Here is a 20,707-nt window from a genome sequence, read left to right as displayed (position 1 = left end):
TTTCTTTCCCCGGTACCCTCAAAACCTCAACCCACAAAACAACCATCCTTTCTTTCCCCACTTTCCTGAGCCCAGACAGCCCAATCCGGGAGAGGGGAGGCCAAGGGCAGAGGGTTACCCAAACTATCCCAACCCAGGGTACTATGGGAGAAGGGATAGCTATCCTTCCCGTGAGTCACCAAGAATGGAACAGAGACCCCCGTACCAGCCAGAGCGGGTGTCTCAACTGAAGCTCCAGGTCCAGAATTTGTCCCAGGATCTGGGTCGCATGTTGAGGGCTCAGCAGAACCCTCAGATGAACATGGCAGCTCAGAACTCCACAAACCAAGGGTCTGGTACTCCAGAACAATGATGGGGAGAGAACCCTGACAACTCACCAGTTCCAAAGAAGGAGGCACGGGGGAAAGGTGGTGTAAAGCCTTAGAGGAAGCATCCTTCCCCACTTGTGAAAAGCCCCTGGAAACCCAGGAGCCAGAACCAAAATCTCCTGACCCCGAAAGTCTGTAACTCAAGGAACAGAGGGTGGTAGGAGAAATAAAGGACCTAAAAAGACCCATTTTGTGGAGGAGGTTAGTGTCCTCCAATTTGAAGGAGGGGGTCCTCAGAGGACTCTGGGAAAAAGATCTTCTCCTTCAGGGATGGGGGACCTCCTCCCAAAGAAAAATCGGTCCTGAGAGAACCTAATGAAGACTGGGTGAATGTGGGGACTGAGTTAGGATCACCCATCATTGAACTCCAGAATGATAATCCAGAAAATCACCTTCCCAAACCTATTCTGGGGACTGCCTCCGAAAAGGTGGGGCGGGGGGGGTGGCCCAGAATCAGAACCAGGGGAGCCTAAAACTCTCCCAGTATCCAATTGGCACATTTTTTTCTTGCAGATTCCCAAGCTCCCACACAGAATCCTGGCCAAACTACCCCTGTGTCAGAATCAAGAATCAAGAAACTAACCAACCAACTGGCCCAAAATGCACATTATCTTTGCCCCCTTGAGGAGAAGGAGGGAAGATTTTATGCCCCGGTCCAAGGGCAATGTACATATTCGGCACTGGTGGACACTGGATCCCAAGCCACTCTTCTGTCAAAGAGAGCCTTTGAGCAGCTGAATTCAGAAAGGGAGGAGAGATATCACATCCCTCTCTCCCCTCTTCCTGGCCAACTTCAGAACTTCGATGGGAATGAAATTCCTGTTGAGGGGACTGCGGATTTGGAAATTAAAATTGGGCGACACAAGGTGAAACACCCGGTCATAGGTCCTCATTACGAGGCAGGCGGAATGGGTTTAATGGCACCAGTAAAGGTGCCGGTGCCATTAATCCCATTCTGCCCTATTACGAGGTTCCCTTGCGGGACCCGCTCTGGACTTCTGGTCAGACCAGACGTCCTTTGCGGGTCCTGAGAGGGGTCCAGGGAGCTAACAACGGGCCCGTTATTAACAGGCCCGTTAGCTCCCTCCCCATTCCCATCGAGCCCTATGGGGGTTCACATGGGAATGGGGATGGGTAAATTGAATGAGGAATCACTGGGTCCTCCAAGGTTGGAATGGCCCAGTAATTCATCATTCAAGGAACCCGGATCCGGACCCGGACCCAATTTTGGAGGCAGCCATGCCCTTATGAAGGGCATGGCTGCCTCCAAACTCGTAATGAGGACCATAGTCGTGGCGCCGGAGGTCACACCCTGCCTACTAGGGAATGACATCCTGCGAAAGTTGTCTCCCCTAATAGATTGTGTGGATAAAGTCCTCTGGACCCAGACTAACCGGCCAATAAAATTAAAACATAGTGTCAACCATGTTAGTTTAAATGGCACATGCCACATGGTTGAACAAAAACAGAATCATATTGAGTTCCATTTTCAAAATAACCAAATACCAGACGTGACAGTAATTTCTGTAGGACAACAAACTGGTGATGGGAATTCCTTTCTATTTCTGAAAATCAACCTTCCTTCCAGTTTCAAGTGGCATTCCATACTGGAAGGAAATAAATTCTATACTAATTCACAATCAGAAAATTTAAATTCCATAGCCAAAATTGATATCAAACCAGCACCAAGTGTAGCTGGCATTCTGAACAATGGCGAACAGCTCTTTTTACCGATTCAGTTAAATGACGGGAAGGAGTCTGTCCTCGCCCGAGTTGACTTGAATAGTGAAGGAAGCTTCATCAGCAAAGTATTATTCAAGAAACTCCCAAAAGACAAGACCCTACCCGCTGTAGAGTCAGTGTATCAATGGGTATGGAGCTTGGCAATCCCCCGTTCCAAACATCTTCTGCTCAGAAGTTGTATGATCAAAATTTCTAGAGGTGATAAAAGCATAGAATACAAGTGTTGGGTCGTGCAAGGTGTTCCTTCCGCCTTTTAAATGGGCAGTCACATCCTCAACCGACTCAAGATTCATTTGGACCCCAGTTATTGCCAAGCCCGGTCCCAACTAGAGAGTAAATCTCAGGGTACTGGCAATTCTAAAGAAAGCCTTCTGGACAGCCCCATTGCTACAGTAGGAAATGTAAGTTCAGAAATGGAGGAGAGGTCAACATCCAAGGCCTTGCCTACAGAATCTGCATCCCCAAGGTTCAACTTGACAGAAGAGGAAAGGTCGGTCCACATCAATCAGCTAAAGAGTTGCCACCCCAGGCACACTTTGCGGCACATAGTGGAGTCCAAAGAAAACACATTGGGAGAGAATTAGGAAACATAGGAATCTTTCAAATTGTCACTGATTGCATGCGTGGAATATTTCAAATTGTTACTGAATGCATGCGTCTATCCCACTGCTGAACTCCCAATTGAAGGACAGTAGGGGGGAAAATGATCATAACTGGTTTGTGTTCTATTTTATAGATTGCACTAAGAATACCTAACAACCAAGGAGGACCTCCTCTGGGAACCAGAAGAAAAAACCCAAAGAAATCCGTAGTGTCACTCCACACCCGAAAAGAAGCCTGAGAGAATATGGGGGTATTGTTCCTATTCCAACCAGAGCCGTCGAGGAGAGCGTGTCGCATCATTCGCTGATGGAAGAAGAATTTACACCTGAATAAACCGGTGTGAAAACAGAGTTCTCACTGAAGGAGCATGCCAGTGGGCTCTGCCACAGTCAACATGGAGCAAAGTGAATGAATTGTGCTGAAAACCGAAAATGCCTTTTAAAATGTTAGCTTTTCAACCTTAAAAAAATGCTGTTTTTGGCGCTAGATCCATTCAATTCCACTGAATCATTGAGATTAAAAGGGACCTGCAATGCCTAGGACCATCCAGTGTGGCTCAGAGGAACCGGGCCTCATTTAATGACAGCTGCTACAAAATGTATCTTTGAAAAAGCAACCCAGAACCCTTGTTTTCATTTAATGGGAAAAATGCGGCTAACCTTTGCAACAAGTATCAGAATAATCTGTGCAGAGAGAAACTCTAAACAAAGAACAAAGGCATGTTACATGTATCTATGCTGCAAACAATCCAGCACTCAAGGGAAGAACTAATGCTGACTAAAAGGTGTATTTGCTGCAGAGGAAAATCAGATATAAATAGATCAGTTTAATGTGTTTTTTCATGAATGAAAGGCAAAATCGCCTGTTTTAAAGTATGTTCTTGTTTAAAGGCTTAATTCTTTAAGAATGTCGAAAGATTACTAATGTTAAAAAAATCCACCTATAAACTGTGTTAATTTTATATGTTTAAATGAAAGATTTAGGTGAAACTTAAAGCTAAGCCTAGTTTGAGTTAATAAACTATATATATAAAAAAAAAACCTTAGCCCGGGAAAGGTTGACACCTCCACTGCTGGCAGGAAAGGCTAATTGCTGTTGGGAGGCCTTGTTGGGAGGCCTCATGACAAAGGACCTCATTAGACATTCGTCTGGGCCCCAGGCAAAGACAATGGCAGGCTTGGACACTCACCCTTCCAGGGGAGGGGCAGGAAGCTCCACTCTACAGGGAGAGGCCCTTATTCAACTTCAAAGAATTTGCCATTTGCCCAAACTTGAGAAGAAAGAAAAAAAACTGACTTTCGGGTTTAAAATGCTTATTTTGCCACTGAACTTCAAGACATTTAACTTGGCATCAAGAATATGAAAAAAAGAGTGAAAAGTACATACATCTAAATCTGAATTTCTGCTACTCATTTGAAAACTTGGTAGAATTTCTTACTGCTTAAGGAACTGAAGTTATGAAGAATGACCAATTGCGCAGAAACTGTTAATGTTGCAAATATAATAGTGTACCCATATTCTAGGGGTGATTGCGCATATATGTACAGAATTAGGAAATGTTAGGCCAAACCTGTTATGGTAAAAATTGCCAAAATTCAACAGAAAGACCAATCCAGGTCCCACCCACTTGGGAGTTGGATTAGAATGTGACCCACGAAATATGTAATTTATGTATCTGATTTTCTTAGAGGGCATAACTACCTAAATATATATTTGTGGGAAAGTTCGATTTTGGTCCCAATAACTATGGGAGGTTTCCAAGTCACATCATAAAATACGACAGACCTTTCTGTCATCCAACCAGCAAAGAGCAAGGCAGGAACTGTGCTTTTGACCAATCATAGCCTTGTGGGTGTGGGTAGTAGGTCTACCCCTACCATAAACTTAGTGATGTCATATGGCATGATAAATAAGGGAACCTCACAACACACAGACACACACTGATTCCTGACTCCATCCTGATTTTCTGCGTGGCGCCCTGTTCCTGAATTCTTCATCTTGTTCCCGATTCCAGATTTCTTTGCAAAGCCAAGGCTTCAGCATTTCTGAACATTTTTTCAGCTAGGTCCAAATTCTGAAACCATCCCAAAACCAAAGAGGAGCAATTTGATCCAGTTTGGCTTGCTACCATAAAGGCTTGCCTGCTCCAAACTCGCCATCCCACTGATCTACGGTGTCCAGCAACCAGAAGGGCCAATCCAATCCAGTCCAGTCCAAGGTACCGGTCCAGCTGACCAGAACCGCCCAGCTGACCTATCCCGCCAGATGTGCCCTGCTGTTAGTTGATTAGACCCGACCCGTGGGATGACCAAAATCTTAAAATAAAGTGGACTGTAAGTATAAATAGGAATCATAGTAAACCATAGCATATCTTGCCTTACCTTGTCCTATCCCAATCTATAAATAAACCATCCTATCTTTACCTTAAGAATCTATATTATTGTCAGAACCATTCTTGCAAACCTGTCTGTAATTCCTAGTGTTGGTGCCGATTTTATCTTCATTTGTGTTTTACTAGACCATAAACCATTAGTGGTTTTGATTAAATGAAGTAATTCCCATAAAGAAAACGTGGTATCTGCCACGTGAAGTGTTACAAGCGGCCGTGTAACTGGAGATTCACGGGTGGCATTCTCTTTTTCTTATCCATTAAATCTAGTTTAAGTAAAAATAACCTGTCATTTTAAAACCGATTTTCTGTTTTTCTCTGTTCTAGTTTTCTAAAGACACCTCTCATTCAACCTTGCATAACTTCCTCAAATTAATAGTTAGAGACTACATTTCAACTCTGACTTAAACATAAGCCCTGTAGCTACATCCCAAAACAAAAACCACAACCAAAAACATTTCACCAATTTTTCTTAAAAACCGTTTCGTAAATATTAGGCGGGAATTCGCATTTCTGCAAAGTTTACACATGTGATTTTCAATTTCAACCATTTCCAAACTTCCATTAAGATTCAAAGTGTTTACTGTTGCTCATTTTATAGCTTATGATTGTTGGCATCTTTCCTATGTTGCTCTCAGAGAGATTTATCTTAATTTGAGGACTTTTGCACATTTTTCATTGTTTTGCTCAGCCATTTTCGAATGTCATTTTAAAAATGTAAGATTTCCAAACCGTTTTTCTCTATTGTTTGGGGAGGAAAAGTTATCTTTAAATCCTGTACACTGTTCTTTATTCCTGAAAACCTGCTGCTTACTGAAATCTGTGTAGAATTGCTTATTTGTGCGTTAAGGAATTTTGCAGGGGGAAATCGTAACTCAAGTGCTATCTTTCAAACAAGCCAAAACTGTTATTTTCTCTGTGTTTTATGTTCTGTGTTGCTAAAAGTGAATTCAACTGCATTACCTACTTTCTCAATTGTATTGTCACCACATTGGTGATTGCTGCCCCATATATTAAAACATTTGTTTGATTTTAATTTTTAATAAATAAATATTACCTTTACCAACCAGCCTGATTCCTGGTCCATTGTGACCTGTGGGTGTGATATGAGTGGTATATCACTCAGAATATTGAACCTAGACATAATAAAATAAGTATTTCATTTGTGCACTGCATACTAGGCTGAGACCAGGGTGCATTGCCTGATTGAAATCCTTAACACTTGTCGGCAACACAGCACACCTAGACAACCTTGGCCCGAAAACCCCAAATTCACCATTGGCAACAACTCCATTCCTGTCTCCCCAGTGGTTAAAAATCTGGACGTCCACCTGCATACCACTCTCTCCCTCTCCAAGCATGTAAACTCCATCACCTCTTCATCAGCATACACTGCCAAGCCCTTACCTCTCCACCGACGCCTGCCTCAACATTGCATGAGCTACCATCTGCTTCAAGCTGGACTATTGCAACTCTCTCCTCGCTGGTACCTCCAAAGGTGACCTGCTTAAACTATAAACCATCCAAAACAATGCCCTCTGTGCTGCCCTGGCTCCAAAAGAATCAGACCACATCTCAGATTCTAAGAGTGACACACACTGGCTGCCAGTGAAGGACCATATCTCCTTTAAATTTCTCACCTTGACCCATCGCTGCATCAGTAATACTGCCCCCAATACCTCTCAAAGCGTATCATAAAAATTGACTTCCTCCAAACCCACCAGAGCTGCCTATGCCAACTTCATGCACACACCCAAGTTCAGAAGAACCAGAGCTGGAGGCTCCAGTTTCCACGCTCAAGCCACCGTCCTCTGGAACTCCCTCCCACCTCATCTCAAAATGGAGAACTCCGAGCAGCTTCAGAAAAAACTCAGAACATTTTGGTTTATCTAATGGACCACCCTGACCTGTTTATACATGACTTGTAAATAACTGTAACCATACCTTTACAGTCACAGCGCCTTGACGCCATTGGGTTTTTGTGTGCTTTCAGGATGTACTACACAAAAACATTGTTTTTTAATCCAGTAGCAGACAACCTCTAAAAACAGTATGGTCCTCGGAATTAGCACAGAAGTTACATAGCCTCCCAACTCTCAAGACGGGAGGTGTAGAGAATTCTATCCCAGGGATATGAATTCTCCCCATACAAGACAGGATGGGCTGAGTGGTTAGCCCAGGAACACAGAGGCTTTCACCAGCAATGCAGGATGGGCTCAGTGGGCCTCATCACGAGTTGGGTGGTTGCCCTTTAATGCAGCAGTAGCAGTAATTCCGCCGCATTTAAAGGATTGGCATGGTCACGAGTTGGGCTAAAATGTGCTGTGTCAGCACCAGTTTTTTTGTCTGGAGGTAAATATGACATTTAGCGCCCTGTTTTCAGACCAATTACCGCCAGCTGTATTAGTGCGCAGTATTTGCGCGAAAATTCCTTATTGGGCCCAATGCGCCCAATGGGAAATGGGGATTTACTGTTAACGGCCAACCCGTGATCCGGTGCTAATTATGCTGGACTGGCTGGCACTAACGCTATTACAGTTGGGTGATATTACAGTCAGGATATCGCCCAACTCGTAATGAGGTTGTATCAGACCAGGACCACAAAGACTTTTGCCTCAAATAGCAGATAAATCCTTTATCCCTGTTCAGTCTTATTGGATCTAACAAAAGAAACAGAACTTCCTTTCTCTGAGAGTTGATCAATTCATTGCTGTGCGCGGGAACATAGGAGTCTCTTTATATAATCTCTAGGACCAAATTGGATTAAGAAATTGACACAAGCTCCATATCAACACTACTCTTAACAGTTGGAAATGCATGGGGGTGCCCATCTCAACACCCCACCATTTGAAAAGCTCAAGATAGGAAATGAGCAGTCAATTGCTTCTTGGTCTCTTCTGTAAGCCTCACATTGAGGTTGTTGAGTTTACCTGATTATTTGTTTTAAGGATTAACTCTTGTTGCATAATGTCACTCTTTTGCTCTGTTTCACAATGTTTCTATGCTTTAGGGATTGTACTGCGTTTTGCTTAATTTCGTTTTTTAGTTATTGTATTTATTAAGCAGTTGCTGACTTATTTACTCAGGGGGAAAGGCATTGTTTGAAAACTGACATTTGACCGATTTTAAACTCTGCTGGACCTAGGGACTACATCTCCCATTATTCCCATCTTATTTACACTGGGGACCCAATTCCTAGTTTACTACATATTGGAGTCTCCTTTATGGGCTAAAACGAGTGGGAATTACATCTCCCATCGCCCTCGTAGTCCCGGCGCGCCTATTTCTTATTGATCAGTTTGAGGAATTTGACCATCCGCATGGTGGGTTTGCTCTCAAGTTGGCTTTTTTGACATTTTATATGAAATTGAATGATTGTGGATTAACCTCTGTAAAATGTGTGGGGCAAATCTGCACACATTTTCCTATGCTCAACACACAACATACACATACATTTAGTTGGAATGTGACACCCAGGAGTAAATCAAGGCATCTCAAAAAGGGGGGGGGGGGGCAATACCTTTCTCCTGCCATGGCCAGCCTAATTAAATAACAAAGGCTCCATGGATCCGCCCTATCCTTTGTTGGCCCTGCTGATGGCAGTGACGCATACAGATGAGAGTTAATTTAAGCCCTCAAGAGGCTTGGTAGGAGGGCTAACAAAAGAAAGGAAACCCCAACACCTTTGGTATGCATCTGTGTCAACCTGAACCCAGCTCCCGCCTCTTAGTATCAATGACAGTGAGCCGTCATGTCTGGTACATGTGTTTACAGTAGGCAACCCCCGCAGGGGGACCCCGTTCAGAGGGTAGGAGTATGTGATTCGATGGAGACAGAAAAACTGTTCTCGCCACAACTTCAAGGGAGACCTGCCTTCAATCAGGAACCACAGAGAGTTCAATTAACCAGAGAGACCCTTTGATGCACAAAGGGCAGGTAGATGGGTGGGACTTAGTAGTACATGTTTTCACCCCTTTACCTTTCCTGTTGCAAAGCACTCTGGTTATGACCTTACGCACAACATAAGATTGTTGGTGTGGACCCAGGCTTGGTTCATTAATGTAGGCTTAGCCTACACCAATCACTGGGGCCTATTTGGCTTTGAAAGAGGGTCGAGTCCCTCTTCTGGCAGATCTTCTGAATACTTCGCAAGGAGTAACAAGAAGAACTCATTTGGACCCTGGATGAAGGTACAGTCTGCCTTACAGCTTCTGGCAAAAAAGAAAGGCCAGGATTTCCAAAGAAGGAAGCAAGGTCCCTTCTGTAAATATCTCCCAGGGAACCGAGGGAGATAATGAATCCAAAGGACGCTATAGCAGCTCCAGAACTGGTACCCAGCCAGCACACAGTGTGGCCTTCTAGGCTCTGCAAGCAAGCTTCCTAGGTGGGAAGTGCCAGAGAGTCTCTGAACCAAACCAAAGACAAGGCTGTTGCCTGAAACACTCTCCTCAGGTTTGGGCCATCCGCCTTAAAGGACGACATAAGCCCAGTGAAGACGCTAGGAGGAGTGCATCGACAAGCATCAACCAACGTCCGCCTTAAAGGAAATTTCTTCGAGTCAGTCGAGCCCCTCGAGCTGCAACCAACTGCACCACTGACTGCTGTCACGCCATAGTAGCTAACGTCGTCAGACGCCTCGACCAGTGCTTCAGACATGCCAACCAGCACTGAGACAATACCTAACCCGAGCCTCCATGTAGGACAGCCTGCAGCTGTCCGTCCAGTCTCACTCACCAAACTGCCTGCCGCCTGATACCCGCAGATGTCCCCCATCTTGAACTCTGTTGCAGAAGCTGCAAAGCACCCTGAAACCAACTCGACCCTGTCGAGCACCAATAACTTCTACAAGCACACGTTACATTGTGGTTCTGTCCCCCTGGTCCTTCTCTGAAGGCCCCTAGTGACATTTTATGACCCATTGCTCCCTTTGTGCTGAAACCATGTATCCTTGAACTATTGCGATTAGTGACTTTACCGACTACCCTCCCATCAGTATCCAGAGTACATCCCTTTTCCATCTTGAAACTGTCTGTCCTCTGCATTCCTTTACAGGGTGGTTTGTATTTTGTAGTGTGCTAGAACGGTCTGTTGTGATAATAATAAAGTAGATATTTTATACAACCTTGAATGGACAGTCCATTTTATCATTGGGTAATCATTGTATTTTCCCTGTGTTGCAACTAACCAACAATCCACGACCTTGCAGAGATATGTCTGCTGTTCCATCCATGTTACCAAAATTGGACAAGGAGGTTTATAATTTGCTTGTGTTTTCAATTTGTTTGGATCCCTTCTGGTATACTAGACGTGTGGGACTGATTGATGGTTTAGAATACGATATTCATCCCTGGACCACTGGTGCCCCGGAATTTGATTCGTCACAGTCAGGCGTTTATGCGCTGGCGTGTCAGGGACTAGCAAGTCTGCACAAGTCTGCTCTAACGCAGGTACGCAGGTTCCCCGGTCCCAGTGATTTTACTACTTCATGTTTCCTGGAACATCCATTAGGCAAATAATGTTATATATCATTTTGCCATGGGATTGCATTCGTAGCTAATGCTGCTTTTACAAGCCCGAAGTTTTTGAAGGGAGGTGCTGGTAAAACATTATATGGAGGAGTGCAGCAACAACTACTCATCACTGTCTTCTACTTTAAGAGCACAAAATACACCAACATCCCAACCACCTGCTCAGATAATTAGTACACTGGGCCACAGGGACAGAAATCCACGATTACCAGATGACCCAAGCGTTCAGGTGGGGAGTGAGATTATGGAAAAGAAGAGTGCCACAGAGGAGCAATCTCTAATTCGTAGTTATAATACTCCTGAAACCATAAACCCTAGGAGGCAATTAATGGTAAAAGCTGATTGCAACCTCTTTCATAAAGACCCCCCAAAAATGTCAACATGTTAGCTGGCCTTGGTAACAAGACAGCTGCACATTTTAGATGGACTTGGACGGACAAGGGAAGGTAAACACATCCCAAGTCACTCAACCCATTAATGTTGTTAAACACACAATCATTAGTAAAACATGCTGTGGACATGCATGTTAATATTGTGGACAATAAGGTTGACATCATATGTGTGACAGAATCCTGGCTATGTGCATCTAGTGCTCCAGAAATAAAGCTTGGTACACCCGTAGGGTACAATGTCTTCTGTCAAAATCGAATAAATGGCTTGGGAGGAGGGGTGGCCATCCTATGTAGGAAGGAGATTGGGATGTATGAAAATATCATTGAATGTGAGAGCTCTGAAATCATTCCTACCAAATTTAAATCACCAGAGAATAGTTGTATAAATCTGATACTTGTTTATCATCCACTCATGGAGATGCCCTCCTTTAATGAGGATTTAAACTTGTTTTTTTATATAAAAAATTGTATTGATCACATAATCGGCAAACAGATACCATTGCTTGTTTTTTTAACATGATACTGTTCACAACATACTTGGCACAGCGGTTAAGGTGGTAGCTAGGTGTAGATAAGTCAGTCCAAATAGAGGCAGGCCCTACCAAGATGCTTTCAGTGCCCCTGATCTCATGGGTTAGCCGTCGGCTTGGAATATGCCCGGATCCCGTAGTGTCTTGCGGTTTCTAGCACGAAAGTCATGGCAGTTCATTAGGATATAAAGTTCTCCGGCCTTGTTTAAGCAGGCCCAACGGCCAGGGATCCGCAACCCAGATCAGTCTGGTTTCATGGTTCACCCCACTTCCTCCCGCTTGGCCCACACTTTCTGAGGACAGCCTTGTTAGGAAAGATTTCATATTTGAATGCAATTTTACCTCCGTCAACCCCCACTTTTTGCTGGAGTGGTATACCCAGTGTAGAACTTTAAATTGGATAAGGCAGAGTCTGGCCTCTATACCCATCTCCCTTGAGAATATAAGTGCCTCTACCCATTCTTCCGGGTCCAATGGCCCAATGTCTGCGATCCAATTCTCCCTGAGCTTGGATAGCTCTTGGGATCCAAATGCTGTCAATACTTCATACAGGGTGGATGTGGCTTTTGTGGCGATGTGGTTTGGGAAGATGCTGGCTTCTATGGTCGAACATTTGGGAACTTCTGCCAGGGCTGGGAATTGGGACCCAATGTTATGCAACATTTGTATATATTTGTATTTGTATTTTATTTATTTATAGAGCGCTCTCGGCCCTGGGGCAGCTGGGCGCATATTTTACAGCTATTAAAGCTCTTAAGGCAGTACTGTTACACAAGATTATACAATTCAATTACAAATTAAATAGTTACAAGAGTAGGCAGGACACAGTATTGAGTGCAAACAAAAACAAAGAGCGTAGCCGTGGCCATACTAGTGAGAGCCAAGAGAATGCTGACTGTCAAGATCAAGTTCGTGCAGCCAGAGTATAGATTTTCTCTTGAAAATAGCGAAGGAGGGTTCAGACCTAATGGACAGCGGAAGCGTGTTCCATAGCTTTGCCGCTTGGACAGGAAAGCTGGATCCACCTGAATTCTGTAGCTTGAATCTAGGGATAGACATAGGGCCTCATTACAAATCGCCCGGTATGGAAACAACGGTGGCGGTAAACCCGCCGCCACCGTTGTTTCCATGCCGGGCGAACACAACTCCTGCAGGCGGGAGGTGATGTTCCCGCCAGGTCTGACCTGGCGGGTTTAACACCGCCCGCCTGCAGGCAGACGAGGAAACACCGGCAGCATTACGAGATGCTGCCGGTGTTTCCATGATCCCCATTGAGTCCTATAGGACTATAGGACTCAATGGGAATGGGGATTAACACCATTCCGCCTCCGTGATTCCCAGGAAACCGGGGATGTAATGCGCCGGGAATTACGGAGGCGGAATGGTAATACGAGTCCGGCGGTAACCAGGCGGTTTTACCGCCTCGGTTGCCACCGAACTCGTAATGAGGCCCATAATGTGTACTTGGGCCGATCTTAGGGGCCTTGTTGAGGTGTGTGGCAGAAGTCTATTGGAGAGGTATGCAGGGGCGAGATTGGCTCTAGCTTTGTGTGTTAAGGCAAGTGTTTTGAGGGCAATTCTGTGCTTAACAGATAGCCAATTAAGGTTACGTCTTGTGTCAGATGTGTGTGACTTCTTCGGGATGTTGAGGGCAGCCCTGATAGTGTTATTCTGTGTCACTTGTAGTTTGTTAATGTTTCTGAGGCTAGTTCCTAGAAAGAGAGAGTTGCAATAATCGATTTTTGACATAACTAGCGTTCTGGCCAGGGTGATGCAGTTGGGTGTCGTAAGGAATGGCCTACAGGCAGTAATTAACTTACAGGTATAGGCACATGCTGCTACCACAGCGTTAGTTTGTCTGGTGAAGGATAATGTATCATCTAGGTAAATACCGAGAGTTTTAGTGTTATTAGAGGCCGTGATGGTGTAGCCATCAATAATGAAGGATTTGAAAGGGGGTCAAGTTTGTTCAGTCTGGAGTGGGCACCGAGTATTAGTATCTCCGTTTTCTCATTGTTTAAACAGAGTCCATGGTGCGCCATCCAGGCTTGGATTACTGAGTAGATTCTGTTAAGGGCTTTATTGTCTGCAGTGTGGTCTCCTGTGATGGAGATAAGTATCTGGGTGTCATCGGCGTAGTTAGTATACGAGACACCCATGTTATCAAGAATATCGAATAAAGGCTTAGTAAAGACATTATAGAGCATAGGGGAGACACAAGATCCTTGAGGGACCCCACAGAGTACTGGGAAAGGTTCAGCAGAGGCTGAAGGCGAGAAAACTCTCATGGTTCTGTTAGCAAGAAAATACCTAATCCAAGAGGTAGTGGAGTCTGAGAAGGTGTTGGCACATTATATGATGGTTGACAATATCGAAGGCCGCTGATAGGTCGAGCAGTAGTAGGAGTGCTAGTGTGCCCTTGTCTTGTACAAGGTCAATCAAGGCAGTTTCCGTGCCATGGCTGGGGCGGAAACCCGATTGCCTAAGGCCCAGGAGGTTATTAGTTTCTAGATATGCTAGATATGCTTGAATTTGTAATTAGGCAGCGCGGTCCCGTATTTTTTGTAGAAAAGGCACCGTCGTGATAGGTCTATAATTAGAAGGGTTGCTGGGGTCAAGTGAAGGTTTTTTGATGAGTGGAATGACCCAAGCATCTTTTAAATTGTCGGGCACCATACCTGTTTTAAAGGAGGCATTTATAAGGTTGGTAATGAAAGGTGCGAGGGCGATTTGGAGCATCATCACGGTCTACGCTCCTCCACCCCTCACTATCTGCTAAACGACATCGAAGCCCTAATGATGCAGACTCAGGTGGATACGTGGGTGTTGGGCAGTGATTTCAATAAAGTCATGGATCTGGGCTATCGGTACTGTTCGGATCTGGGGAGCCCATATGTTGTCTGCAGGGATTTGAATGAAGCCAGTTGTCCCCCCTGCATCAAGTCCGCTAAGACAAGTATATCATGTCCTTTTGTAAGTGAGGAGCCTATTTTGTTGGGTTCTCTTCCAGGTGGACCTCAGCGCCCTTTCCTGAATAATTGTTGACTCACAAGTCACGGTCACATGACTGTGTAACAACAGAGTTTCCTTGGCTCCCTTACTCAGTTTGAATAAAGAATACAACAAACTATGTTACTTGTACTAGTGTCATGCGCCCTTGTCGTGGAGAAGAAAAGGAAGACCAAACCATGCCTCTTATTCTCCAAATTGTAAGCTTTGAATTTTTAATTGTACATAGATTCAAGGCGTGCCCTTTGTGATTACACGTGTTTCGACGTCTGTCTTTTTCAAATCAGGGCTAATCCAGTTACATTAACAGAGTTATTATTAACATCTGCAAAAGCGAAAAAGATAAATGAGCAATAGTTGTATACACATTCCAAATAGAACATAACAATTGCATGCATGCATGTTAAAGAATGGCCATTGAGGGAGGGGAAAGGGTGGGATTGTTAGGGATGGTTGACAAAAATAAAAAAAATGCAACAGATAATGATAGCGAACGTAAAAAAGAAAGACAAAGAAATAATTAGTTAATAAATAATGTCCCGTTGCATTTTTCAAAGATTTTTTTTTAAACCTTAAACAACCCAAAAAAGAGGGAGGTGCGTTTCTTCTTACCTAGTAAGGTTGATTCAAGGTTCATGTGTTGGTAGTTTGAGTTAAATAGTCATGGGTTAAATCCCTAAAAAGAAACATCATGTGGCCCATTAATGAACTGCCTTCCTTTACAATTAGTGAAGGGCACTTTACCAGTGAATAGAGCGAGCTATAGATTGTTTAAAGAATATCATAATATAATTTCCCGAGTGACCTTTAATTTTGAACTCAACGTTGTAAACTTGTAAACTGGGCTAATCTGTTAAAGTTTATTTATGAAAATAAGCATTGGACCGGGTCTTCATTTCAAACAACCATGGTCTTCCAAATCGTGTTTGCACGCCATGTGTGCGAGTGTTTACCATGGTTACTTGAAGCTAAAGTTGCGCTAGCACTCGTATTTATCGTTCTTGGACATTAAACATGATCTATCGTGCCACCACGTGTTTAGTGCGTATCTGGGGGATAAGAAAGTAGTCGATGCGAGACAAAGAGCCGTCTGCATTGGAAAAGAAGGAGTATCCTGCTGCTGTTCCATGGAGCATACGCCAGGGATCAACCCGTGGCAAAGGAACGAAGCTTGGTGATGCGGGTTGGGTTCCTGCTGCCGATATGTGTGCGGTCTAGCCCAGATCCATTACTTTGTTGAAATCACTGCCCAACACCCACGTGTCCACCTGAGTCTACATCATTAGGGCTTCAATGTCATTTAGCAGATAGTGAGGGGTGGAGGAACGTAGACCGTGATGATGCCCCAAATAGCCCTCCACATTTCCCTTGTTACCAGAACAAATCTGCCTATGGGGTCTGATTTCACCTTTTTAACTTGAAAGAGGGTCATTTTGTGTATGAGTATCAGCACCCCACGTGCCTCCCTAGAGAATCCTTCGTGGAAGGCGGTTGCATAATTGTTTTTTTTTAAAAGAAGACAGTCTGTCCCGTCCCAACAAGATGTGTTTCAGTCAACAATGCAAAATTTGGGGCATACCTGTTTAGGAATTGGAGTGCCAATCGCCCCTTTATGCCAGAGCCTAGCCCATAAACGTTCTATGTAAGAAAATAAACCGCCTCTTCTTTTACTATGATCCCTCTAATGTATGATGCGAGCTTGGAGTGTATGGCCCCAATGTCAGCCCCATTTACTGACCAGCACATATTCACAACTTTTTCTTCTGTTGTGCTTTTAAATACCAAACCTCTTACACCCCAATATTTACAGAACATAACCCCTTTGTGATCTTTTGCCTAGAACAGTAGTGCCCACATCCCTCCCTGCACTTCCCCCCCCCTAACCTGAAGCACCTGTAATCTGAACTCTGCGCCGTCCTGGTACAAAACAACTAGGTAACGCATCTGCAGGGTGTCTGCCATTGCTGCAGATGTGAGTCACTTATTCATAGTTGGCAGCCGATAATATTGTGTTCCCCTTGAGACTCCCATCTGCTTGGGAATCGTGAGTGACCGTCATTGGTCATCGATTGTCTTCCCTGTCCCTCCCGGTCTTTGCAGGTGTGCGTTGCTCCACTTCTTGTGATTCAAACAGGATCGGGAATTGATCACTTTCTGGTTTATGGTTCCTGTCTCGGTTGCCCTTCTGATGGTTGTGGTGTGGGTCTATTAAGGATCTTAGTTTCAAGCCATTCCCATGCTTTTTTGGGGGGTGTAGAACAAGTGGGTGACTCCCTCATGATGTGCTGGGAAAAACAAAGTATTTTATATTCAGTGACTTCTTGTTAGCGGAGTCAAAAGATTGACAAGCCTTATGGACCTCCCTGGTTTAGCTGGGATAAAATCTGATGCAGTAGCCATTGTAGGTGATGGGGCAGGTGGCGCTAGCCATCTGGAGTATGGCATCCCTGTCCCATAAGGTCAGGAGTCTGTCAATTATCGTGTGTGGTGGCGCCCCTGGCACCGGAGGTCCAGTCAGGATTCTGTGCGCTCGTTCAATTGAGAAGAATTTGCACAGCTTCTTTGTGGCAAACAATTCGCTAATCCATTGTTCGAGGAAGAGTTCTACACTGGGGCTTTCTCCTTTTCCGGCACCCCGAGTATCTGTATTTTGTTACGGCATGCTCGCCCTTCATTGTCTTCTGCTCTGTTTTCGAGAAGGGTTAGTTTTTGAGTGACCTCAGCTAATTGTTTCTCCATTTGTTTAGTGGCATCTTCTGAGTCCGAAATCATTTGTTCTGTCTCCCCTACTCTCGAGCCCAGTTTGCAGAGGGCCTGTTGGAGGAAGGACACCACGGTGGACAAACCGCCTATTTTTTCCTCCAGGGATGATTGCGATTCACTGACATCGTTGAGGGAGATTAGCGGGTCCTGTGACCTGTCACCCATGTCTGCAGTCCCTTGTGCATGGGCTGTGGCCGTTTGAATGGCTCCTACAGCAAATTGGGTGTATTTTACTCTACAGGGCCAGATTTTGGAGTTTGACTTTGACCATTTTATGGCACCAGTTCAGCCCCCAGGGTGACTGCCTCTATTCAGCTCACGATTGCAATGGTGGTGGTGCCCCCTGCTAGTTCCGGTCTCTTTGTTTGGAGTCCCCATGCCTTTTGCTGTCTACTCCTGGCCCCCGTGCCCTGGCGTCACTTTTTTGTGGTGGGGCACAGATGCCGTTTGTCAGGGTGGTCCCAGTGATGGAGTCGTATCGGGTGCCATGCGGCTGGCTGCTGTGGGATTTAGAGGCCTGGCAGTAGAGGTGTTAAGCCTGCTGCCGGTGGCCCCCAGATTGGGTGTTATTTAAGTGAGCCTCAAACATTTTTACTCACTCTTTCCGGGAGCTGCGTAGGGACTGTTATTATGGTTTGCCTGGTGGGGCCGTGGCACGTTATCCCTCAGGCCCATTTTTGGCAGGGAAGAGTCTCCCGGGCTCGGTGGTGCTTCTCCCATGATAATAAACACCAGGTTCGGTTGCGCTGTTTTACAGTATCCCGCTAGGGTCCAGGGCAGGGGGCTGCTCCTCACCTTGAATTTGCTGTGTCTCCGGGTGTGTGTACTTGGAGGCTGGACTCGAACGAGCGTCCTCGCTCCAGCTGGGCACACTGCTGCTTCCCCTTTGGTCCGCTGTATCTCTGGGTGCGTGTGCTTGGAGGCTGGGCTCCAACAAGTGACCTCGCTCCTTCTGGGGCACACCTCCACCTGGCCGTGGCCTCGCAGTGTGCAGCTCAGCTTTGTATTGTGCAGTGCGTGGGGTGTTGAGCCACTGTGTAGTGTGGCGGGGCACTCCAGATCTAGATCCCTGCTGGGCGCGCAGAGAAGCGTGGCCCAAGATGGCACCAATTGCAGTGCTGGGTTGGGACAGGGGTCTATTTTCGGACTTCAGGGTCCCAATTTTCAGCAGTATTGAACTGGGGTGTAACCGCCCTCTTTCGCCATCCAGAAATGTGGGAGTCCATGATCAGTTCATCAGGGAACCAGGATATAACAGTTAGGAATTAGGCGCCCGCTTTGGAGCGAGAGCAGCTCACATTCGCATCAGCCTGCTGCACAACAGCGCCCCCAATTTAGACTTGCTTTTAACCCCTGTGAATAGCATTACCTGTGCCACGATTATGTTAGGAGATTTGAGCAGGTGGAGTGGGGATACAGAGGATAAAGAAGCAGTGATATTGCAATAACAACTAAAAGATGTAGGCATGCAGGTCCTTAACCAAGAGTCCACCCATGTGAAGGGACACACCTTGGATTGGGTCACAGCCAGGGATATTGATATAGGCACAGTTAAACCATCCCCCTGTGTTTGGTCAGAGCACTCGCTTATAGAGTGCAGCATCCTACCTAGAGGAAAAGTTACTTTAAATTACAATCCCGCCAAGTAACCTAAAGAGTCGTAAGGCAGAAGATTTAGCGGATTGTTTAGATACAATCATGAAGGACTCTTCTGATCAAGACATGCACTCAGAATTGGTGGAAATATATGGTAGGCAAATAAAGTCACTTCTGAATACAGTTGCCCCTATTAATACTAAAACTGTTCGAGTATGGACAAAAAACTAGACTAGCGAAAACAAACAGCAATGGAAGTGACTGGAGAAAGAATACAAAACAGATTTACAAATCAAAAAAGGGTTTAATAATAATCAAATAGAGAAGATTGATAACAATACAAGGAAAAGTTTTGATATTTTTAAACAGCTAGAGAAACCCAAGGCCTTGGAGAGGCCATGTTGACCAAATAACGAGGATTGCACGAGGGTGCAACAAACCTTCCAGGACATAATTTTGCTTGCACAAAATAATATTAAAAAAGAGCCCAAACAATAAGGAGCCCCATATTAAGAAGGCTAAGGAGACATATGAAGAGCAGGGGGAGGAGCTGTGATGCTTTAATTTTAAAATCAACATCTATCTTAGACATGGGGATGACGCTAAAAAGCATGCGACCCACCTCATATCCCAGTGATTTCCTGCCATCAAAAATCATCCTAGAGAACATCAAAATCTTCGCCCCATTCCTTAGGCGATTTGTCAACTCATTGTTTCTCAACAATATAGTGGCTAAAGAGATAAGATGTGGAGATTATGCCTCTTGTTAAGAAACTAGGACGGAATCCCCTCTAATTTGAGACTGATTACTAAAACCCCGTTCCGACTTAAAAAATTGCAGACAAAATAACGGCTACACAAATGCAGGACCATCTTGAAATATCAGAATCTCTGCATGCAAAACAGTCGGGGTTCAGGCATAAACATGGGATGGAAACCGCACTCCTGGATCTGCAAACACAGATGTTAGGTACTATTGAGGAAAGTAAAGCCGGGATGCTAATCCTCTTGGACATATCTGCGGCATTCGATTTACTTGACCACAGATACCTACATAAATTGTCAGATGCAGGAAACTGTTGCAGAAATGCCATTGAATGGCTGAAATCATTTCCAAGTGACAGAAATTCAAGGATTGGCTGTGGGAATGCTACCTTGGAACCAATTCAAATATATTTTGGTGTACCACAGGGTGCGTGCTTGTCACCTGCGCTTTTTAACATCTATACAAAGCCACTATGCGACCAGCTGGAAGAGATGGGCCTTGTCTTTACTAAATACGTAGACGACATCCAACTGGTGATGGACCTTAGTGGATCACATGAAAAAGACACTGAAAAGCTGAACAACCTATATGGCTCTACTAAGAATTTGATCCAGAACTGGATGTGTCTGAATAGTTCAAAAACTGAGTTTATGGTATTTAGTTCAACACAGGCCAGGGATAAATTGGGGACAGAACACGTTCTTCTTGACATAGAGTGAAGCTCAATCCCTGTGTCAGATAAAGACAGATGTTTAGGGATCCAAATGGGCGCTTCAGTGGGTGCCACAGCCCATGTTGATGGTATTGTGAAGAACTCAAATTATTACCTCTGAGTCTTACAGCAAGTTCATCCATCGGTGACGCGTACAAATTGCAAAACACTTGCAAGATCTATAAAAATGCCAAGGCTGGACTACTGCAATGCCCTGTTGGTGGGGGCTAGCAAAGAATGTCTACAGAGACTACAATTAGTGCAAAATGATGCTGTGAGAATAGCATGTAACATTTCAAGAAGAGATC

This window comes from Ambystoma mexicanum, chromosome 5q, assembly GCF_040938575.1.
Source record: "Ambystoma mexicanum isolate Mex_15411 chromosome 5q, UKY_AmexF1_1, whole genome shotgun sequence".
NCBI classification, from domain to species: Eukaryota; Metazoa; Chordata; class Amphibia; order Caudata; family Ambystomatidae; genus Ambystoma; species Ambystoma mexicanum.
This window is presented reverse-complemented; position numbering follows the sequence as displayed.